This window comes from Poecile atricapillus, chromosome 24 (assembly GCF_030490865.1).
Source record: "Poecile atricapillus isolate bPoeAtr1 chromosome 24, bPoeAtr1.hap1, whole genome shotgun sequence".
Lineage (NCBI taxonomy): Eukaryota > Metazoa > Chordata > Aves > Passeriformes > Paridae > Poecile > Poecile atricapillus.
The window spans coordinates 1,154,355-1,178,198 of record NC_081272.1 but is presented as its reverse complement, the minus strand read 5'-3'; the positions used below and the strand labels follow the sequence as shown (position 1 = coordinate 1,178,198).

At 53.1% G+C, this 23,844-nt stretch overlaps 1 protein-coding gene across 1 annotated transcript in view; it reads right to left on the bottom strand.

Annotated features, from left to right (window-relative positions):
- The window catches only part of HIVEP3 (HIVEP zinc finger 3), a 185,708-nt gene that overhangs the window by 85,456 nt on the left and 76,408 nt on the right, over positions 1-23,844 (bottom strand). The window contains exon 4 of the mRNA XM_058856761.1: positions 8,109-8,201. The gene's annotated coding sequence lies outside the window, so the exon portion shown is untranslated. The remainder of the gene's footprint in view (positions 1-8,108; positions 8,202-23,844) is intronic.

Below are 23,844 nucleotides of genomic sequence, written 5' to 3'. Positions count from 1 at the left end.
CAGAGCGATTACAGAGCAGCCAGCCGAGCCAGAAATAACAGGGAGAGATGGAAAACATCCCCTGCTCTGCCTCTCCCGCACACCAGCGCTGGGGACGGCCACAAACCCAGCCCTGAGCACCAAATGATGGACACCGAGCCAGAATCCGGGAGTAAATTCCAAACTCTGGTGGATGGAGGGATGAGCCATGCCCAAAGCAGCTGGATGTCAATCCAAATATCAAATATTCCAGATATTTTATCCACCTGAGCCCCAGGTGCTCTGTCCTGATTTGGGAAAGGCGGTTTGAGCTCTGGCAGCAGCAGGATGGGGAAGGGCCAGGTCTGGGGGCTCCCCTGAGCCCCCCGTTATTAAAGCAGTGATTTGGGGTCTGTGCTGGGCACAGCTGCAGCTCCCATCCCTGTGGAGCTCCCGGTGCATCCCCAGCACATTCCCAAGCTCCTGCTGCATCCCCAGCACATTCCCAAGCTCCTGCTGCATCTCCACCACGCTGCACCTCTGACTTGGATTTATTTACCAGAACCCTGCTTTTGTTCCATCAAACACCTCCCAAAGGGGTTTGAGCCCTCCCCAGCTCCAACTCCTCACTCTCAAGGAAAGAACAAATTAATCTCATTTTCTTTTGCAATAAAACCTGAACTTTTTGCTCCCCAGAACCCTCACAAGAAGCTTCTCCACTGCTCTCATCCCTCCAGAACCCTCCTGAGCTTTGTCTGGCCTGGGAAGAGCCCAACACATTTATTTGTGTGACAAAGGATCCTTTTATCACCTTATTAAAGGATATTATTAAATACATTAAATGAATTAAATAAATTAAATATATTAAATAAATTAAATAAATTAAATTAAAGGGATTTTTAAAGCACACAACCCAAGCCACTGCTCCCTTCGCTCTGATTTGACAAAAAGAGGCTCAAAAATAAAAAAAAAAAAACCAAAAAGCCCTGAACAGCCACGATTTTGGGTGAGAGGTTTTGTGCCTGGCACAAACCCTTGCCAATTCCTTCCCGAGATCCCATCCAGCCCTGCCCTTGGGGTGAGGCACTGAGGCTTTGGGGCTAAGGAACACCCCTGGAATTGGGCAGGATTGCCTTTGGAATGACACAGAGCTCGCCAGGGAACCCCTCAGGCACTGAGGATGCTGCAAAGGTGAGGAGCCAACTAAAATCTTCAACGATCTCTGGGTCTCTTTTAGCCTTTCCAGCAGTTTTTGGAGTGGCTGTCCAGAGATGTCCCAGCCCAGAGTGGTGAACAGGGCTGGGAATTGTTAATTAATGATTAATTAAGGCTGGGAGTGCTCAGCTGGAGAGGAGAAGCTCCAGGGAGAGCTCAGAGCCCCCTCCAGGGCCTGCAGGGGCTCCAGGAGAGCTGGAGAGGGACTGGGGACAAGGCCTGGAGGGACAGGACACAGGGAATGGCTTGAGATTGGCAAAGGGGAGATTTGGGTGGGATCTTGGGCAGGAATTGTTCCCTGGGAGGGTGGGGAGGGGCTGGGCTGGAATTGCCAGAGCAGCTGTGGCTGTCCCTGGATCCCTGGCAGTGCCCAAGGCCAGGCTGGAGCAGCCTGGGATGGTGGAAGGAGCCCCTGGATTGGAACTGGATGGGATTTCCTTCCAACCCAAACCGTTCCATGACCATTCTCAGAAAATCAGCAACCTGGCTTTTCCCCATGGATTTGGGAATTTTTGGCTTTTCCTTCACTCCCCAGCTGCCCTGGCCCCCTCGGAGCTGCCTGGGTTTGGAGCAGCCTGGAACAGCTCCCGCTGCCCTTTGGGATCTTTAAATTCCCTTCCCACCCAAACCAGTCCGGGATCCTGTGGCAGGTTCCAGTTATTCACCATCACTCCCCGTGCCCGAAGCGCTCCCAACACCATTTCCTGGGAATGCCATTTAAAATAGCAGCCATTTATTTTTATTTAATGTGTTTTGGTTTTTTTTTTTCACCCTGGTGGAAGGAAAAAAAAAAAACCCTCTGTGGTCTTTTGCAAACTGCTGCGGGGCGAGTGTGGCAACGCTCCTGGGAGGGAGGGAGAATATTTTTAACCCCATTTTACAGAAGTGGGAACTGAGGCACGCACTTTTCCACAGAAGGAGATTGGCCCCAAACCCTTTGGAATCCTCTCAGGACGACTTCCAGCAGGGATGCTCGCTCCCAGAAGAAGCACACGCTTATTCCAGGCTCACAGTGGTCACACTGTTGCGCCCCAGCCAATTTTCTCACGTAAACAGAGCGGTGCAAGAGCGGTTTCTCTTCAGGTTTTGTTAATTTTAGCCTGAGAAAGTCATGAAGGAAATACCTCAGCAGCACGGGCAAGATGGTGGGAGGGTAATTAAACACCCAGCTCCACTTCCCCTCCGCCTCACAGCAGCTTCACGTTTGCTGGAGGCATCTCCAGCTCTATTTTTGCCCCTGGTTCCAGCCTGACCTTCCACTGCGGGGTTTTGTTCCGCAGACAAACGCTCCCCACCCCCGGGGTGAGGGATCTTCCTCTCAAACACAGCCCAAACTGCGTTTGTCTCTCCAAAATGTGCAAAGACCCAGCAGGTTTTGGGTTTTGGAGGCCAGGAAAGCTCTGTCCTGCCCCTCCATCCTCCTCCTCCCTGCTCAGGCAGCAGCTGGGACGCCAAGGGGCCTCAAATCCGAGCAATTTCTGTACAAAGAATTAAAGAATCACCGATCCCAGGCTGGCTGAAGGGGCGTTTATCACATTTATATCCCTGGGACAAAATTCCAGCCCTGGGTGACACACCTGGTTTACAGGTGATGGGAACATTCCAGGGCTTTCCAAAAGTATCCATGGGAATCCACCCACCTGGACTTTATTAAAAAATAAGATTTTTTTTTTTAATATTAGAAATTTAAGTTCTATAAGAATTTGTAGAATATAAGAATTTCTAGAATTTATGTATTTATTATATTTATATTTATATAATTATATATTTATGTAATTATATTTATATAATTATATATTTATATTTATATAATTATATATTTATATAATTATATATTTATATAAATTCATTTATCTATATTTGTATATAATCTATATATAAATTTTATATTTATATAAATTTTTTTTATATTTTATATATTATAAATATAAATTTAAAATATATATAAAATTCTATATAAATATATATTTATTATAAAAAATATAGTTTTTAAAAAATAAATATATATAAATTTTAAAATATATAAATTTATTATATAGAAATATATACATTTATTATAAAAATATAATTTTTAAAAATATAAATATATAAATATATAAATATATAATTTAATTATAATTTAAATATTTAATTATAATTTAATTTTATTAAATATATTATATTTAAATATTTAATTATAATTTAATTTTATTAAATATATTATATTTAAAGAATTAATTAATTAGAAATAATCAAGATTATTATTATTATTATTACATTTAATTTCCTATTTTTAATTTCTACTTGACTCATTTCAGCCCCATCTTTTCCCGTCACTTTAACTTACACATTTATTCAGCAAATGTCCCCAGAAAGGGAACAAACCCCAAAAGCCTTGAGGAAAGGGAACACAGGAAACCCGTGGGCAGCCATCTGAAGAGTCAGCAATGGAAAAAGCTGAGGCTCATCCCTGTCACCCTCAGCTCTGTCCCGGGGTCACTCCCAGCCTCCCCTGGGATCCAGCAGGGAATGGGGACAGCCTTCCCATCCCACCTTTTTCCCTGGGGATCTCGAGGCAGGAGGAACCAGCCACAAATCCAGGGCTCGGGGGGTTCTACCTGAACCCCTTGAAAGCTCCTAAAAACCCTGAAAGTTTCCAAATTTCCACTGTAAATCCCTCCAGCCTGAACGAGGAGCCTCCCTCACCTCCAGCGGGTTCATCCCAGGGCTGAGGATGGAGGAGGCCAGTCCTGGAACACCTGAGGCAGAAATTCCTGCCCTGAAAAGTGACGAGAAATGGTCCCAGAGCTGCTGCTCGTGTGGCTCGGTGCCTTTTGGGCGAGTGAACCCTTCAGGAGAGGCCGCCTGAGCCGGGCAAAGTCGGGGTTCAGCCTTGGGAAGATTCCAGGGAATCGCTGCCCTCCAGCCCAAGCTTGCTGGGAAAAGGGCCAGGCTCGGATTTATGGGATTCTCCCGGGGTTTCCCCTCTGATCTGCAGCACCAAGTGAGGGCTCAGCAAAGCCCTGAATGTCTCGGTGCATCCGATTTGGGAGAGCCCCAAATCCTGAATTCAGCTGAATCCTGCTGATTTCTGACAGAACCCCACCCAAACTCTGTGGGGTTACTGGAGAACCAGAGCAAAATCACTGAAACCCCAAAACCTGCTGACACTTAAACAGGTGACCCTCCAAAGTCTGGGAAAGGAACGATGGATGGGCTAAAAGACAATTCAGGATCTGGAGACTGAGGAGCTGCTGAAGCTGAAAACCTCATTAGCACAAGGAAGGCTTTAATGAGGTTTCCCCCAATGCTGAAGATGCTCCGCTGTGATTTTGGTCCCAAACGCTCCTGAAAAGCGCCCAGGATGGTGGCAGTGAGCTGCCAGCAGCCCTTGCTCACAGCAAGTCCCTTTTGGGAAGGTAGGAAAACCTGATCTCATGTTTTCCCCCTCACTTATCCCCGCTCAAAAAGTTGCCAAGCGGTTCCCAGAAGGAAGGAAAGCGTCCCCAGACTGTAATTTTTCCGTCCAACTGGAAACAAACAACAACAAGAAATGGTTACAAAAATACCAGCGAGCTCCTGGATGGGTTGGTTCCTGTTCCTCTGCGGGAAGAGGCTGCTCAGAAGGTTTCCACTGTAAACACCCAGGGCTGGCTGTGCCCATCCCACCCAGCCCTGCGGGGCCCATCCCCTCACCTGCCGCACCTGCGAGCCCTGCTCACCTTCCCTGAAGGCTCCAGAAAGTGGGAAGAGGACAAAAATCAGCGCTGCGGGGGCTTCTGACAGCCTGGGCTTCCCAGGGAGGAGAGGCTGGGCTGGGCTCGGCGCTTGGCAGAGAAAAGGAGGCAGCGTGGAGGCCAAGGAAGATTTATGGCCACATCCACTCTCCCCAAATGTTTTCTGAGTGCCTGAACCCCGCCAGCCCCCTCGGCAGGGAAACACAATGAGCCCTTTGATGCTCGTTAGGAGCTTCACCTTCTGCAGGCTCGTAATTAGAGCCGGCCAGGATAAAAATCTCCTTTATTTGCGATTCCCGCCCCTATTGCGGGGAGCAGGATCCCAGCTGAGCGCCCTGGGAAAGCCCAATTTCTGGAATTCCAGTTGAGAGCACAAATCACCTCGGTCCTCTCGCAAGGTGGTCTCAGCCCAGCGAGGAACGGCCCCGGGTTTAGGAGCCCGAGGTGGGAAGGGAGAGCTCGGCAAGTGTAACAGGCAGGGTGGAAAAGAGAAGAAACATTTCCCTGCATCCCAAGCAGCCGCGCAGATCCCAGCAGAGCCATAAAATCCCCTAACAAGCAGCCTTTCTAAAGGCACAGACAATGGTGCTGAATGTATATTTGAAATAAATCGCTCTCCTTCCCAGAGGGTAATTTTCCTTTTTCCCGACGTTTGACCCTCCCCTTGCCAAGAAACCCGAGGCTTCCAGGCGCTTGAGAGGCTGCTGAGGCATTTTTGGCGTTCAACACGTGCGGCCAGAAGTTCTGACAGCAGAGCTGGGAGGCAGCAGGAGCCTCGGCGAGCGGGGGGGACGGAGGAAGGAGGAGGAAGGAGGAGGATAATCAGCTTTGCTGAGGCTGGAGCAGCTGGACGCGGCCCTGGGACCGCGCCAGTGACGCGCGGGGAGATCCCAGGAGCCCCTCATTACCGGGCTGCCACCCAATCCCCAGGATGGCCGCGGTGATTTCCCTTCAGGACACGCTTCCCTGCTCCCTCGGCTTCCCGGGAAAGCTCCCAGGGCGGCGCTGCCCCGGCCCCGCAGCCCGGGGGAGGTTTCTCAACAGCGCTTCTGTTGTTCGCTTCGGGATAAATGTTATTTTCGGGAGCGCCGCTGCCGGGACTCACCCGCGGCTCCCCGGGGTGGTTCCCCACATCCGATCACGCTGCCCCGAACACTGAGCCATTCTCCCGAGCCGTGTTTTCCAAGAGCAAACTGCAAACATTTGGGACTCTGCCGCCACCCCCCAGCCCAGCTCGGCCGGCAGAACCAAAGCAGAACCTGCGCTCCTGGCTCTGCCCTCCCCGCCCATCCCGCAGCCGGGGCAGCCTCTGAGCAGCGCAGGGGGCTCAGAAACCTTCTGGGGGTGCCTCGTTCCCGGCCAGCAGCGCGGGCAAGGAGCTGCACGGCGCTCCTGGAACGGAGGAGGGCCAGCACAGAAGAGGGGAGAAGTGCCCGTTGTGGGTGAGGATGAGGATGGTCACTCACGGGGCGTAAATCCCCTCCCTTCGGGCTGCCAGAGCCCTTCCTGGGCTCCTCAGAGGGCTTGCACTGCCCTTGAGCCCCCGAGGACACAGTCCCAGCCCTGCTGCGGCACTTGGCTGCCAACACACTCATTAATTAATTACCCAGTAACTCCTGCACGTTTTTTCTCTGATGCACAGTTCACACAGGCCCGCTACGGATCCCGGGTTTCCCTTCCTCAGCGAGGACTCCAGAAAACCCCTCAGCAGCCCCAGGGCAATCCCTGGGGGCAGAATTCCTGGGAATCAGCTCAGAGCAGCACAGCTCAAACCCCCCCTGTCCTGCCCCAGGGCCCCTGCACCCTCTCCTGAAGGGGTGAAAGAAATCCTGTTCCCAGCACCCCTTCGGCTAAGGAGGGCAAGGCAGGGGGGGTGAGGACAGAGTGACATTTTGGAGCCTTCCCACACCCTTGAGCCGAGTGAGAATCACAGCATCCCACCAACCCCACCTGCTCCGGCTGAAGGAACGCGCTCTGCCCCCATCGGGAAGGTTTTCCCACAAGAACCCGCAGGAAAAGTTCCCGAAGCGCTGGGATTGTGAGAAAATCACGAGTCCCCGCAAGCACAAACACCTTCCCGGAGGGTCAGCGGTGCCAAATAAACCGGGAGAGGCGGCACTCAGGACAGAGGGGCCACCAGACAGCCACGGTAAAAGCTGGCTCCGTGCCCTGACAGCAGCAATTCCCCAGCACTGAAATCCTGGGAGCTGCAGGTGATCCCCGGGCGGCGGAGCGGGGCTGGGATTGTATTGCTCACACCATAAATCACCCTGGCAGCTGCCCCAGCCGCTTCCTCACAGCAGCCTGGGACTGGGTAAAAGTGCCAGGTCCTCTCGGCACGGCCAGCGAGGAGGGGGAAAAACAAAAACCACGCACGGCTCCTTTTTCCGGAATAACAATGCCCGCATTTGCATGGAGAGGCTGAGCCCGGGAGGCACCGCCGATCGCACCTCTGGGCGCATCAAAGGCGTTATTAATTTCCATCGAGGAGAATTAAGGAGCTTAACTCGTTAGCGCTCATTTACTCAGCCTTAATGCATTTTTAAAGCTGCCTCATTTTCTGCTGACGAGCAGGTGCTAATCGAGGAACGCTTAAAAGGGATAAAACTGCCCGCGGGTCAAGCCCAGGGCCAGCAGGTCCAGCCCTCGGCCGGGGACATCCAACATCCTGCTTGGCAGGAGCTCCGGCAGGGGTTTCGCTGGCACAGCTCCTGTCGCATCACGTGTGGCCCCAGAACAACCCCTCGGCTCCCCGCTCGCTTTTCCTGTGCGAGCGATAAGGAGGAAATCCGTCCCAGACGGGCAGACAGCTCAGCCCAGCCCTGCCAGCGCTCAGCCGCAGCCTCAGCTCCCGGCTCCCTCATTAGGGCCGCCCGCCAATTAAGAACCCGAGCCTGCTGCGGTGCCAGCGCAGCCCCCGGAGGTGCTGGCGGCCGATCAAGAGCCACAACCCCCTCGGGCTGTCCAACAGCGCGGGGTGCCCGGGAGAGGGGGGAAAACCAAAAAAAAAAAAAAAAAAAAGATAAAAAAATTAAAATCCCCGACACCCAGCTCCTGGTCACTCATCGCGGTGACCTCAGCGGTGAGTGCCCTTGTGGCAGCGGTGCTGGCCGAGCCCTCCCGGCTCTGGGCACGGCTGAGCCGCGCTGGAGCGGCGGCCGGGGCTGCGCTCTGCGGGCGCGCACGGGGCCGGGCCCGGCGGGACGCGCTCGGCGTTACCTGCACTCGCCCCCCGCGCCGCAGCCGCGCCTCTCCCATGGCTCTGCCGGCGCCAGGCTGGACCCCGCGGCTCCAGGGGGATCTTCTGCCGCGCTGCAATAGAAAAGGTTGGTTTAAAGCTCCTTATTTGGGCAGTGATGTCAAGGGAAGTCGCTCGGGCAGCGCCTCCCCCTTTTTCCATTCACTCCACATTGTTTCCTGTTGTCAAGCGGCTGCTGGGGCTCCGCGAGCGGCCACGGGATCCTCCGGCCACGGGGATCCTCCAGTCCTAGGGTTATCCAGCTCTGGGAATCCTGCAGCCCCAGGGATCCTCTAGTCCTGGGGTTCCTGCAGTCCCAGGGATCCTCCAGTCCTGGGGTTATCCAGCTCTGGGAATCCTGGGATCCTCCAGTCCTGGGGGTCCTCCTGCTCTGGGAATCCTTCGGCGCCGGGGGTCCTCCAGTTCTGGGGATCCTCCGGTCCTGGGGATATTCCAGCCCCAGGGATCCTCCGGTCCTGGGGATATTCCAGCCCCAGGAATCCTCCGCTCCTGAGAATATTCCAGCCCCGGCCATCCCGCAGCCCCAGGGATCCTCGAGCCGCAGGAATCCTCCATGCCCCGACACGGGAGCGGCTCCGAGCTGCCCCCGTGCTCTCCACAGCCTTTCCCATGGCCCGTGCCGTGATTCCCACCCGTCCTCGCCTTCAGGGGCCGGGGGGAGCCGGGGGGTCCCGGCGGCCGAGGCAGCGCTGCGGGCCCGGGGCTGAGCGCGGCTCTCCCGCCGCCTCCCTCCCTTCCTTCTCCATCCCTCCCGCCGCCTTCCTCCCCCACATCCTCCTCCTCCTCCTCGTCACTCCCCATCTGTCCCGGCTCCCGGCGCTCCCGCACCGGCCGCTCCCGGCAGCGCACGGCGGGGGAACCTCTCCTCTCCCTTCCGAGCTTTTCCACTCCCTTCCGAGCTTTTCCGCGATTTTCCGCTCCTTTCCGCTCCTTTCCGAGCTTTTCCACTCCTTTCCGAGCTTTTCCGCGATTTTCCTCTCCCTTCCGAGCTTTTCCTCTCCCTTCCGAGCTTTTCCTCTCCCTTCCGAGCTTTTCCTCTCCCTTCCGAGCTTTTCCTCTCCCTTCCGAGCTTTTCCTCTCCCTTCCGAGCTTTTCCGCGATTTTCCCTCCTCTCCGGGCAGCCGAGGGCCGGAGCCCTTCCCTCGGGATGCGGCGTGGGAGCGGCAGCGGAGGGAACGGGAACCTCTCCCGGAGCATCCCCGCGGCTGCGGGAGGGACAGTGGGGACAGCCGGGACAGTGGGGACAATGAGGGACAGTGGGGACAGCCGGGACAGTGGGGACAGTCAGGGACAGCCGGGATAACCCGATCCCATCCGGGTTTCCAGCTCAGGGAGCTCCAGGTTCTTCACACCCACCCAAGACTCTGCGGCTGATGTATCCCTACAACACATCCCAGGCTTTGATTTTAATTTTTTTCCTTTTTAAATTTATTTTCTAGGTGATTGTGTTTGGGGTTTTTGTATATTTGTCGCTTTAGGCTCAGATAGTTTTTATGGTTGGATTTTTGGTGTTTGGAGCAGGCCTACAAGAGAGCTGGAGAGGGACTGGGGACAAGGCCTGGAGGGACAGGACACAGGGAGTGGCTTGAGATTGGCAAAGGGGAGATTTGGGTGGGATCTTGGGCAGGAATTGTTCCCTGGGAGGGTGGGGAGGGGCTGGGCTGGAATTGCCAGAGCAGCTGTGGCTGTCCCTGGATCCCTGGCAGTGCCCAAGGCCAGGCTGGGTGGGTTTGGAGCAGCCTGGGACAGTGGGAGGTGTCCCTGCCATGGCTGGGGTGGCCCTGGATGGGATTTCCTTCCCACCCAAACCATTCCAGGATTCTGTGATCACTCGCATACACAGAGGAAGCCAAAAAAAGGGGGGACAAAGGGATTCCCTGGCAATTCCCACACAGGATCCCAGCTCTGGGCAGCCCAAGCACAGAGCCAGACACCCCTGGCTGCTCCAGGCAGCTGGGAAGAGGCAGCCTGGGGTTTTTTTTTTAGGAGAAAGCAGCACAGCCCCGCAGCCCAGGCTGTGTTTACATTTAAAATACATCTGCTTACTCAGCACAACGCTTCTGCTCCCTCCGGGGCCACACAAATCCTGCTGGACGTGGGGAAAACGAGAGCCCTGGGCAGGATTGCTTTGCTCAGCCCCTCAGGGCGTGTTTGATGCCTGCTGCTCCCTGCGTACCTGGCCAAACATTCCCTGGGGAAAGCAGCTGCACCCAGAGCTGGCACAGCAAACCTCTTCACTACACCAAAATTGTTACAAAAGAGAAAAGAACCATCACCCCCAGCCCACTGGCTCCATTCCCAGCTGGCTCCAGCTCGATAAAGTCAAAAAAAGCTGCTGTGAAGTCTCCCTGATGGAAAGAATGACACCAAAATGAGGAACTTGTGCTTTTTGGAGTTGTCCCTTTGCTCCTGCTTTGCAGGAGAATGAATAAATCTATCAAAACACCAGCCCTGGCTCATCTCCAGCCATCCCCAGAGCCAACAGCCCCTAAACTGCTCCCCCAAAAATGCTCTTGGTGCTAAAGCCAAGGAAATACCCCATAACACATTTCCTGCAAGCGCGTTATTTCCTCAAGAGCCCCGCTTCACACCCAATTTCAGCTGCTCTCCTTCCGGCCAGAAACGAGAATCAGAGCCTGGGATCAAGAGGGGTTTTTTGTTTCATTTTCAGAGCCTGGGATCAAGAGCTTTTATTTGTTTCATTTTCAGAGTCTGGGACCAAGAGGTTTTTTTGATTTGTTTAATTTTTGCTCCCCTGCTGCCCCTCCCTGTCCCTCAGCCTGAGTCACCGTGGTGTCACCGTGGTGTCACCAGGTGCAGGTGCTCGAGGTTTTTAAGGAATTCCAGGGGTGCAGCCAGACTCTGGATCCACCACAGGGCCCTGGAGGACTCTCAGCTCCCCAAACCTCACTTGATAAACACCGGGCTTGGGGCTGTTTCCTCCTCCTCCCATGGGAGCTGCTCTGGTTTGGGGTCAGAGCTGGAGCTCTGCACTGCCCAGCCCTGCTGAGACAGGAGGAAACAGCCTCAGAGTGCACCAGGAGAGGTTTAAGTTGGATATCAGGGAAAATTTATCCCCTGAAAGGATGGTCAGGCAGCAGAAACACTGCCCAGGGCACCTGGGGTGACCTGGAAGTGCTCAGAAATGGTGTGGATGTGGCACCTGGGGACCTGGGTTAGCGTGGCCTGGCTTAGTGGTGGAATTTCATCACTTTGGAGATTATTTTCCAACCTTAACGACTCCACGATGGGCCGGGAGCAGCCCAAGGTTTGTCACGTGGAGGCCACAAAACCTGGACTGAGCAGGGGGACCTCTGGCAATAGAAGGGACTGGGAAGGACAAGAAACCAAATTTGTTCATCAAACCGGCCTCACATATTTGGGTGGACACAGAATAAATGGAGCACAGCTCCCAGAGCATGGAGAGAATCACAGGGAGCCCAAAGCAGGAGCAGCCACCACAGAAATGTCTCCTTCACTCGCTGTCCCCAGCTTGGTGACACTTCAGGGATTGTGGAAGAGCCCCCAGTGCCCCCAGCAGCTCCCTGGGCTGGGATTTTAGCAGCCCAGGCACACAGATCAGCTCCTCCTGACACATCCACGCTCTTCCTTCCTTTTTTTGGTTTATTTTGTTCCCAGATGGAGCTGAGAATGAGCTCTTGTGAAAATGTCACAAGGGCAGGCAGGGAGAGGCTGCAGCACCTCTGCTCCGACCAGCTGCCTCTCACAGCCCCAGGAATTCACAGAATCATGGAATATTTGGGCTAAAAGGACCTTAAAGTCCATCCAGTGCCTCCCCCAGGGACATTTTCCATTATCCCAGGCTGCTCCCAGCCCCATCCAGCCTGGCCTTGGGCACTGCCAGGGATCCAGGGGCAGCCACAGCTTCTCTGGGAATTCCATCCCCTCCCCACCCTGCCAGGGAACAATTCCTGCCCAAAATCCCCTCCATCCCCGCCCTCCTTCACCTTAAACCATTCCCTGCGTGTGTCCTCTCCCTCAGAACCCTTGTAGAAAGGAAAAATAAAAAGCAACAGAATTGATAGCAAAGTGCAGAATGTTTGTGTCAAATTGCTTCACACAGAGCCAGCCACGAGCACGTGGAAGATTTTGGGTTAAAAAAACAACGCTGGAGGTTTTTTAAGATTTGTTTTTCCCCAGGTCCCTTCACAGGCCCGTGACACCCTCAAATCCCTGTGCCTCAACGGCCTGAAAGGTGTTTTTTAGGTAATTTTCCCTTAAACAGCACAAATGGCCATTCAGGGCAGTCCACACAAAGGTGTTTGCCTGCTCCTGGTGGCTTCTCTTAGGCAGAAAATTGTGGTTTGGCTCAAATTGGGGAATGAAGGCCCAGGCTCCCCGGAGACTCCTGTTCCCACTGCAGGGGCAGGAAAACACGGGGTGAAGTTCAGGCCACGCTGACTTTTGTGGAAATCCTTTGTTAGGAGCTGTTTAGCCAGGAAAGGACTGTCCTGAGGAGCAGGGGGGTTAAACAACCACATCTCCCTCCTCAGCCAGAGCTCTGAGCCTTTTCCTCCCCATCCCTCACCTCAGACTGGCCCAGGCTGTTCAAAAATTACCCACTGCCTGAAAAGGCCTCTGTCAAACCATCCCTGCCTCTCCTGGTGGGGTTTTTTGTTTTGAGTTTTACTCATTTTTCCACCCTTTCTGCTGCCCAGCACCTCCTTGGAGCACCCTGCAGTGCCCTGCACGCTTCCAGCTGCTGCCAGCTCATCCCTCCCCTCCTAAAATCCATTAACACAGCCTAAAAATGCTGCCAGGATTCCAGCTTTAACATCCACACGGCTGCAGAGCTGCTCTTGGGGCAACCTGGTGGGAACTGGGAGGTTCCCAGCACAGAACTGGGAATCCAGTGTGGGAACTGGGAGGTTTCCTATCAGTTCTCCCACGGATTTCCTGCGCAGCCCTCAAGGAATCATTTCACCTTCCTGGGTCAGGATCTTCCCATCCAGGGAAAACATCTGGGGATGTAAAACTGTTGGGATTGGGAAGGTTGGGAGAGCTGGGGGAGCTCAGCTGGAGAGGAGAAGCTCCAGGGAGAGCTCAGAGCCCCCTCCAGGGCCTGCAGGGGCTCCAGGAGAGCTGGAGAGGGACTGGGGACAAGGCCTGGAGGGACAGGACACAGGGAATGGCTTGAGATTGGCAAAGGGGAGATTTGGGTGGGATCTTGGGCAGGAATTGTTCCCTGGGAGGGTGGGGAGGGGCTGGGCTGGAATTGCCAGAGCAGCTGTGGCTGTCCCTGGATCCCTGGCAGTGCCCAAGGCCAGGCTGGACATTGGGGCTGGAGCAGCCTGGGACAGTGGGGGTGACCCTGGGACAGTGGGGGTGACCCTGGGGACAGTGGGGGTGACCCTGGGACAGTGGAGGTGACCCTGGGGACAGTGGGAGGTGACCCTGGGACAGTGGGGGTGACACTGGGGCAGTGGGGGTGACCCTGGGGACAGTGGGGGTGACCCTGGGGACAGTGGGGGTGACCCTGGGACAGTGGGGGTGACCCTGGGACAGTGGAGGTGACCCTGGAGGTGGCACTGGATGGGATTTAAGTTCCTTCCCACCCAAATCATTCCATGAAGATTTTTTTTCATTTTAAGCCCCAACACCCAAGCCTGAGCATTCCCACTCCCAGGACAGGGAATGTTCTCTCCACGTCACCCCTCCCCTTGGGAAATGTGGAGCAGCAGAAGCCTGTGAAGGCACCAGATTTCAGATATATTTAACAACCTTTTCCAACCCGAGCTGTCAATCTCTGAACAGGAAATGAGAACCTTCAGGAGTCTCAGGCTCAGGCAGCGGCACCGGGAACCCCTGAGCTCCCCCTGCTCCTGGAAATCCCTCCCGGCACCTTTCCTGAGGTGGGTTTATTTGGAACAGTCTGGCCCCAGAAACCCTAGACCCTTCTCAGCCATCCATCAGCAATTAGGCAAACAAAGGGTAATTAATACCCCTAATTAAGGGCAGTGCTCGTTTGGCTGCCCAGGAACCTCCATCACTCAGACAGCCCAGGCTTTCCACATCTGCAAAATTCCTTAATTCCAAAGGTCCCCGTGCTCGTTAAACATCTCAAGCCCACGAGGGAGAGTCTTCAATTATCCCAAAAATTCCCTGCGAAGTTGGGTTGATATTCCAAGGCTCCCATTACAGACACATGTCCTGGGAAGTGGCAGGCACGAGGAATCATTATGCTAATTTTAGCCAGAGCATCTGCTCGATGTTAAATCTGAAACTCCGTCTCGGAGAAATCATTTAAATGATTTTATTTTTTATTCTTTTTTTTTTTTTTTTTTTTTTTTTTTTTTTTTTTCCCCCTTCAGAATTGACATTTGTCAAACAATATGTTGGGAGCGGAGGCTGCAGCCAAGTCTGAGTAATCCCGGCGGGCTCCGGGAAGGAGCCGGCAGGAATTTGGGATTGGAGAGCCAGGCTGGCTGTGCCCCCTGGCTCGGGCTGTCCCTGCCAGCTCCTGATGGGGGACAGGGTCCCCCAGCTCCTGCCAGGGTCCCCCAGCTCCTGCCAGGGTCACCCTGATGTCCCCCAGGATTCTCAGCATGGAACAGGTCCAGCTGGAAAGTTGGGAATTCACCTGTGGGCACCAAACGGCCTCAAGTGATGTTTTCTCACTGCTGGGATCAGCTCTTACAGGGCTTTAAGCAGCATCTTAGCCTATTTTTAGTGGGTTTGTACAACCTGAGCAGCTTCCCAGCCCTAATCCAGTTTGGGAAATCCCTGGGAATAGGAGAGAGCACCTGCAGGGCTCTCAGCTTGGATTCTCTCTGTGCCAGCCCTGTTTGCACCAGGGAAGGGACACAGACACCTTCCAGTGCATTCCTTTCCTTTCCTTTCCTTTCCTTTCCTTTCCTTTCCTTTCCCTTTCCTTTCCTTTCCTTTCCTTTCCTTTCCTTTCCTTTCCTTTCCTTTCCTTTCCTTTCCTTTCCTTTCCTTTCCTTTCCTTTCCTTTCCTTTCCTTTCCTTTCCTTCCTTTCCTTTCCTTTCCTTTCCTTTCCTTTCCTTTCCTTTCCTTTCCTTTCCTTTCCTTTCCTTTCCTTTCCTTTCCTTTCCTTCCCTTCCCTTCCCTTCCCTTCCCTTCCCTTCCCTTCCCTTCCCTTCCTTCCCTTCCCTTCCCTTCCCTTCCCTTCCCTTCCCTTCCCTTCCCTTCCCTTCCCTTCCCTTCCCTTCCCTTCCCTTCCCTTCCCTTCCCTTCCCTTCCCTTCCCTTCCCTTCCCTTCCCTTCCCTTCCCTTCCCTTCCCTTCCCTTCCCTTCCCTTCCCTTCCCTTCCCTTCCCTTCCCTTCCCTTCCCTTCCCTTCCCTTCCCTTCCCTTCCCTTCCCTTCCCTTCCCTTCCCTTCCCTTCCCTTCCCTTCCCTCTTCCCCGGATTTTTCCATTGCTCCAGCTGAACTGACAGCTCCATTTATTATTTTTATACATTTTTAAATATTTTAACTATTCCTCCCAGAATATTCCCCTCAGACCACTGGGCTGACTCCCCCAGTCTCATCCGTGTGGACGCAGATAAACAGGAAAGTTTTCCCGACAATTTGCCCATTCATTCCCACGGAGTGGCTCCGAGCTGGAATTTCACCCTGGATTCTTTTAAATCGGTCACTTCATGGTGCTCAAGGCCCAGGAAAATACCAAATGACACGGGAGGTGTTGGATAAATCATCCTGGTCACTGGATTTATCCCAAAATTCATCCTGAGTGAGGTCTGGATGGGGCTGGGAATGCCAGCTCTGACTTCCTCGAGGGACAAAACACTGATGGATTCCCTAAAGCTGCCTCAAAACCCTAAAACTGCCTCAAAACTCCCTAAATATGCAAAAAAAAAAACCCTAAAACTGCCTCAAAACATGCTAAAACTGCCTAAATACACTCTAAAACTGCTGCAAAACAGCCTAAAACTGCCTCAAAAACAGTCTGAAACAACCCAAAAACACCCTGAAACTGCCTCAAAATACCCCAAAACTTCCTGAAAACACCCTTAAACCACCTCAAAACACCCCAAAATTGCCAAAAACCACCAGAAAAGTGAGGAAAACTCACCATTCAGGCAACAACTGGAATTTTATAGTTGAGTCATTTCAGGTTTGGGTTTTTTTAATTTACTGAGTGAGGATTTTGGGTCTTTGATGTGTCAGGAAATTAAATCCTCAGCTCCAAAATTCAGTGAAAGCTTTCAAATAAACTAAGAAATGCACAATTCTCAAAAATAGGAGTGGCTGCTGGAAAATTCTGGAAATTCCCACCTGGAGGAGATGGTTGGACTTGATCTCAGAGGATTTTTTTCAACCATAAGGATTGGAAATTCCAACCTGGAAGAGGAGAAGCTTGGACTTGACCTTGGAGGGCTTTTCCAACCTTAAGGACTGGAAATTCCAACCTTGATGGTTGGACTTGACCTTGGAGGACTTTTCCAACCTTGAGGAGAAGCTTGGACTTGACCTTGGAGAGTTTTTCCAACCTCAAGGATTGGAAATTCCAGCCTTGAGCAGGAGATGGTTGGACTTGATCTCAGAGGACTCTTCCAACCATAAGGACTGGAAATTCCAACCTTGATGGTTGGACTTGACCTTGGAGGACTTTTCCAACCTTGAGGAGAAGATTTGACTGGGTCTTGGAGAGCTTTTCCAACCTTAAGGACTGGAAATTCCAGCCCTGAGGAGATGGTTGGATTTGATCATGGAGGGTTTTCCAACCTCAAGGATTGGAAATTCCAACCTTGAGCAGGAGAAGCTTGGACTTGACCTTGGAGAGCTTTTCCAACCTTAAGGATTGGAAATTCCAACCTTGAGGAGACGGCTGGATTTGAACATGGAGTGTTTTTCCAACCTCAAGGATTGGAAATTCCAACCTTGAGCAGGAGATGGTTGGACTTGATCTCAGAGGACTCTTCCAACCATAAGGATTGGAAATTCCAACCTTGATGGTTGGACTTGACCTTGGAGGACTTTTCCAACCTTGAGGAGAAGCTTGGACTTGGTCTTGGAGAGCTTTTCCAACCTTAAGGACTGGAAATTCCAGCCCTGAGGAGATGGTTGGATTTGATCTTGGAGGGTTTTCCAACCTCAAGGATTGGAAATTCCAACCTATAAGAGGAGAAACTTGGACTTGACCTTGAAGGGCTTTTCCAACCTTAAGGATTGGAAATTCCAACCTTGAAGAGATGGTTGGATTTGATCATGGAGGGTTTTTCTGACCTCAAGGATTGGAAATTCCAGCCTTGAGCAGGAGATGGTTGGACTTAATCTCAGAGGATTTTTTCAACCATAAGGATTGGAAATTCCAACCTGGAAGAGGAGAAACTTGGACTTGACCTTGGAGGGCTTTTCCAACCTTAAGGACTGGAAATTCCAACCTTGATGGTTGGACTTGACCTTGGAGGACTTTTCCAACCTTGAGGAGAAGATTTGACTGGGTCTTGGAGAGCTTTTCCAACCTTAAGGACTGGAAATTCCAGCCCTGAGGAGACGGTTGGATTTGATCTTGGAGGGTTTTCCAACCTCAAGGATTGGAAATTCCAACCTATAAGAGGAGAAACTTGGACTTGACCTTGAAGGGCTTTTCCAACCTTAAGGATTGGAAATTCCAACCTTGAGGAGATTGTTGGATTTGATCATGGAGGGTTTTTCCGACCTCAAGGATTGGAAATTCCAGCCTGGAAGAGGAGAAGCTTGAACTTGATCTTAGAGGGCATTTCCAGCCTCAAGGATTGGAAATTCCAGCTTTCAGGATTTGGAATTCTGAGAAGGAGGAAGTGCCAGCAGGTGCCACCCCTCACCTGCTGTCACAAACTCCGGGAACTCTGGGAGCCTCCCGGAATTCCTCCTCCCTGCCTGGAATCTCCCGAGCTGCTCCACGGCACAAAGGAATCCTTTGAAATGCGGAGCACAGAGTGGCTGGGGGGGCTCAAGCCCTGCACACCTTTCCCAATCTGCTGTTCTTGGCAGCCCAGGCCGCCGAGTTATTCCCAATAAAAATATCCCAGCGCCTGCCCCGTGCTTCCCGGCTGGAACTGATCCCACCCCGGTTCCTCCACAGCAAATTCCTTCACGCCTCCTTTTGTGCAGGAAGCTCTGGAGTGGATTCACTTCAGTGCAAGATCCTCATCTCAAGGAGGTGAATCACGGCCTGGAATGGGGAATTTTCACTCTGCTGGCTCCAGAGGGAGAGGGGAAGAATTCCCAGCTGGAGAGGGAGGAGAGGGATCCCAGCCCTGTGTTTGTAACAGGACGTGAGAGCACGAGGGGCGTTATTTCCACAGCCCTGGAAGTGTCACCAGGCCACTCTCACATCCAGGAGTGTCACCTGGCCACCCTCACCTCCAGAAGTGTCACCTGGCCACCCTCACCTCCTGAAGTGTCACCTGGCCACCCTCACCTCCAGAAATGTCACCTGGCCACCCTCACCTCCAGAAGTGTCACCTGGCCACCCTCACCTCCTGAAGTGTCACCTGGCCACCCTCACCTCCAGAAGTGTCACCTGCCCACCCTCACCTCCAGAAATGTCCCCTGGCCACCCTCACCTCCAGAAATATCACCTGGCCACCCTCACCTCCAGGAGTGTCACCTGCCCACCCTCACCTCCAGGAGTGTCACCTGGCCACCCTCACCTCCAGGAGTGTCACCTGGCCACCCTCAGCTCCAGGAGTGTCACCTGGCCACCCTCACCTCCAGGAGTGTCACCTGCCCACCCTCACCTCCAGGAGTGTCACCTGGCCACCCTCACCTCCAGGAGTGTCACCTGGCCACCCTCACCTCCAGGAGTGTCACCTGGCCACCCTCACCTCCAGGAGTGTCACCTGGCCACCCTCACCTCCTGAAGTGTCACCTGGCCACCCTCACCTCCTGAAGTGTCACCTGGCCACCCTCACCTCCTGAAGTGTCACCTGGCCACCCTCACCTCCAGGAGTGTCACCTGCCCACCCTCACCTCCAGAAGTGTCACCTGCCCACCCTCACCTCCAGGAGTGTCACCTGGCCACCCTCACCTCCAGAAGCATCACCTGGTCACCCTCACCTCCTGAAGTGTCACCTGGCCACCCTCACCTCCAGAAATGTCACCTGCCCACCCTCACCTCCAGAAATGTCACCTGGCCACCCTCACCTCCTGAAGTGTCACCTGGCCACCCTCACATCCAGAAATGTCACCTGGCCACCCTCACCTCCAGAAACGTCACCTGGCCACCCTCACCTCCAGAAATGTCACCTGGCCACCCTCACCTCCTGAAGTGTCACCTGCCCACCCTCACCTCCAGGAGTGTCACCTGGCCACCTTCACCTCCTGAAGTGTCACTTGGCCACCCTCACCTCCAGAAATATCACCTGGCCACCCTCACCTCCAGAAGTGTCACCTGGCCACCCTCACCTCCAGGAGTGTCACCTGCCCACCCTCACCGTGGTTTTTACATTATTTATAACCCTGCTTGTGCAATATTTGCAAACGAACGCCACAGCAAAAAAAAACAAACCCCAACTAATCCCAAACATTTTAGAGGAGGAAACGCATCAAAAATCCCTTCCAAACATGAGGTTGTAACATAGAAATTTAGGAAATGGAGGCTCCAGGCCACACACAAAAATAATTTCAAATAAACTCATTGAAATGGACATATCAAAGTTTCTCACTTAGAATTCAAACCTTCCAGACTCTGGAATTTTTAAGGAATTTTTGGGTTAGAACTGCCCCGAGTTCATTCTCCAGCACAGCATCGTGCCACGGGTGTAAAATCAGCCAAAGGATTATCTTGGGTCATTTTATTGCGCAGAGAAAAAAAAAAAATTAAATACCCAAAAGTCCTCTTTCCCTCTAAATCTCCCGGGAGTGAAGAAGGACAAATCCCAGGGCTTTGTTTTAGCTCAGGCTTTTTTAGTGGAAAGACAGAAGAGCATTTTCAGTGCCTGAGCTGTGCCCAGGGCAAAGCTGGGCCGGGTGGGCGATGCTTTTGTGGCATTCCCAGGTGTCCAGCTCGGGATATTCATTCCAGAGTGGGATCAGCCCTGCCCAGGGCACAGCAGGGACAATCTCCCTGCCCGGGATTGTCCCCCAGGATGGCAGAACCCAGTGGGGAGCAGCAGCACAGCCTGGGGCAGAGGAGGAGGCTCCAGGGAGAGCTCAGAGCCCCCTCCAGGGCCTGCAGGGGCTCCAGGAGAGCTGGAGAGGGACTGGGGACAAGGCCTGGAGGGACAGGACACAGGGAATGGCTTGAGATTGGCAAAGGGGAGATTTGGGTGGGATCTTGGGCAGGAATTGTTCCCTGGGAGGGTGGGGAGGGGCTGGGCTGGAATTGCCAGAGCAGCTGTGGCTGTCCCTGGATCCCTGGCAGTGCCCAAGGCCAGGCTGGACATTGGGGCTGGAGCAGCCTGGGACAGTGGGGGTGACCCTGGGGACAGTGGAGGTGACCCTGGGGACAGTGGGGGTGACCCTGGGACAGTGGGTGTGACCCTGGGACAGTGGGAGGTGACCCTGGGGACAGTGGGGGTGACCCTGGGGACAGTGGGAGGTGACCCTGGGGACAGTGGGGGTGACCCTGGGACAGTGGGTGTGACCCTGGGACAGTGGGAGGTGACCCTGGGGACAGTGGGGGTGACCCTGGGGACAGTGGGAGGTGACCCTGGGGACAGTGGGGGTGACCCTGGGGACAGTGGGGGTGACCCTGGGACAGTGGGGGTGACCCTGGGGACAGTGGAGGTGTCCCTGGGGACAGTGGGGGTGACCCTGGGACAGTGGGGGTGACCCTGGGGACAGTGGGAGGTGACCCTGGGGACAGTGGGGGTGACCCTGGGGACAGTGGGGGTGACCCTGGGGACAGTGGAGGTGTCCCTGGGGACAGTGGGGGTGACCCTGGGACAGTGGGGGTGACCCTGGGGACAGTGGGAGGTGACCCTGGGGACAGTGGGGGTGACCCTGGGGACAGTGGGGGTGTCCCTGGGACAGTGGGGGTGACCCTGGGGACAGTGGGGGTGACCCTGGGGACAGTGGAGGTGTCCCTGCCATGGCTGGGGTTGGGGTTGGGATGGGATTTGGGATCCACCCGAACCCTCCTGTGGCTCTGTGACCATGAGGTGGCACCACAGGAGCCACAGCCAGGTCACCCCCGAGTGCCCCGGAGCTGCTTGAGAGAGAAAAGGAATCCAGAGCAAAGCGGTGCCCCCCCATCCCCAGACAAAACCAGCTCCAGAAACACCCCGGGGCTGCAGGAGTTGACACCTTTTGGGGTTTTTTTATGCTGAATGATGACCTGAAATGGCCCAGAAGTGCCTCAGCTAACCCGGGGTTTATCTGAGCAGCTCCTTAATCCCCTTGCACCTCGGCTCTGCCAACACCTCCCTGGGCACAGCCCTTCTAAACAGGTGCGAACCAGAGCAGAATCTCAAGCAGAAAAGAAAAATACCCACAAAAAAATCAAAAATCTGCCTCACCAGGCAAGGCAGGGTTCAGCTTGCACATGTAGGGCCGCTCCTGAAGCAGCCTGGCTGTTTCATCCCTCTCCCAGAACAGAGCCGTGTCTCGTTTTATTAATAAAAGACGTGGCTGTCTCTTTTTTTGAAAACGTTATTAAAAATCCACGGCGAGATTTTCATTGGCAATGAATTCCAGGGCTTAATTATGCACTGTGTTAACAGGCTGGGTGTTTTTACATGTCTGAGAGAGGCCACGTGCTCCCACACTCTCTGAGCAGATTAAATAACCAGACAAATGTATCCCTTTACACCTTTCTAAGGGCTTGATGGAATTTTGGTGGGATGAACATCCGAGATCTTTGAGTCCCACCAAGCACCAGCACCGTGGTCACCGCTGAGCCAAGACCTCATCCGTGGGTTTTGTGAATATTTCAGGCATGGTGATCCCACCACCCAAGGCTGGATCACCCTTTCCATGATGAAATTTTTCCTAAAAAATCCAACCTAAACTTCTCCTGGCCCAGCCTGAGGCCGTTCCCTCTCCTCCTGTCCCTGTTCCTGGGAGCAGAGCCCAAATTCCCCCTGACTGTCCCCTCCTGCCAGGGACTTGTGCAGAGCCAGAAATTCCCCCTGAGCCTCCTTTGCTCCAGCCTGAGCCCCTTCCCAGCTCCCTCAGGAATTCTCCAGCCCCTTCCCAGCTCCCTCAGGAATTCTCCAGCCCCTTCCCAGCTCCCTCAGGAATTCTCCAGCCCCTTCCCAGCTCCCTCAGGAATTCTCCAGCCCCTTCCCAGCTCCCTCAGGAATTCTCCAGCCCCTTCCCAGCTCCCTCAGGAATTCTCCAGCCCCTTCCCAGCTCCCTCAGGAATTCTCCATCCATTTCCCAGCTCCCTCAGGAATTCTCCAGCCCCTTCCCATCTCCCTCAGGAATTCTCCAGCCCCTTCCCAGCTCCCTCAGGAATTCTCCAGCCCCTTCCCAGCTCCCTCAGGGATTCTCCAGCCCCTTCCCAGCTCTGTTCCCTGCCCTGGCCTCGCTCCAGCCCCTCCAGGTCCTTCCATGAAGATTAAATTTGTCACAGATTTCAGATTCGCCGTTGACGCCACCTGCACATCCCTGGCTCCACAGGGGCCTCCTGCTTTCAATATTCCCAATGCAGAGAGTGGATTTTTTATTTTCTGTACCCAGAACAAACCTGAAAATGAACCTGCCCCACCTGGAAAATGCTGTTTATTCACCTCCTTAATTTTGCTTCTGTGGTATAATGATAATGATGATAATAAGAAGCGAAGAAACAAGAAAACAACCAGGAAAAATTAGGGCCATTTTGTTTATCTGCATCAACACGAAATGGCAAACGAGGCCGTTAAAACTTTGGAGTTTAAAATTTGCAGCAGCTTCCAGGATTAAATCAGAACTGGTCACATGGGTTTGAATAAAAAAAAAAAAAAAAATTAAAAAAAATCTGCCTGGCTCCTTGGCTGGGAGAAGCTGATTTTTGTTCCTCTAAACAACAGTAGTGTGGAGAATAAACAAATATTCTAATTGCTTCTATGGCTGCAGAAAGGAGCACAAGGCTGGATTATAACTGAAAACAACAATGAATTCTGGAGATAAATCTCGTTAAAAGTAAAATGTTTCAGGAGCTGGGTGCTCCCCTGTCACAAATGTTGACATCACATCCTTTTCCTGATTTTTTCCCTCATTTTCCCTGGGTGATGGCTGTGTTTGTTTAACACCTTCAGGCAAACCCACTCCTTAAATCTCCCTCACCTGAGGATGCTCACAGGGAATTTTAACAGCTCTGCTGCCCCTTTCCTTCAAGACTCAAATATTGAAATGCATTTAAAATCCCTGGGCCTAAATTCCCCCAGTCTTTGATTTCCCATCTGGGGCTGGGTTTGAAATCCCTGGGTTTGAAACCTCTCTGGGATATCAAACCTCTGGGGTTTGGAATTTGGCATTTTTTAAGGTTTTCCAATCCTCTCTGGGCTATCAAACCCTTAGGGATTGGAATTTGGGTGTTCTTTGAGGATTTCCAGCCAGTGGGAGGATGGAATGGGATGGGTTTTGAGGTCACTCCAACCCAAACCATCGTGTGATTCCATAACTCATCAATATTTGGAGTTCAGCAAATCTTTTCCTCCAAACCCGACCATCTGTGGATGCTCCTCTGCGCACTTTAATCGATTTTTTTTTTCCAAAACTCTCAAAGAATTTGAGAAATTTGAGAATTTGTGAAAGAATTGAGAATCTGCACATTGCAGAGCATCCTGGAAAACATTC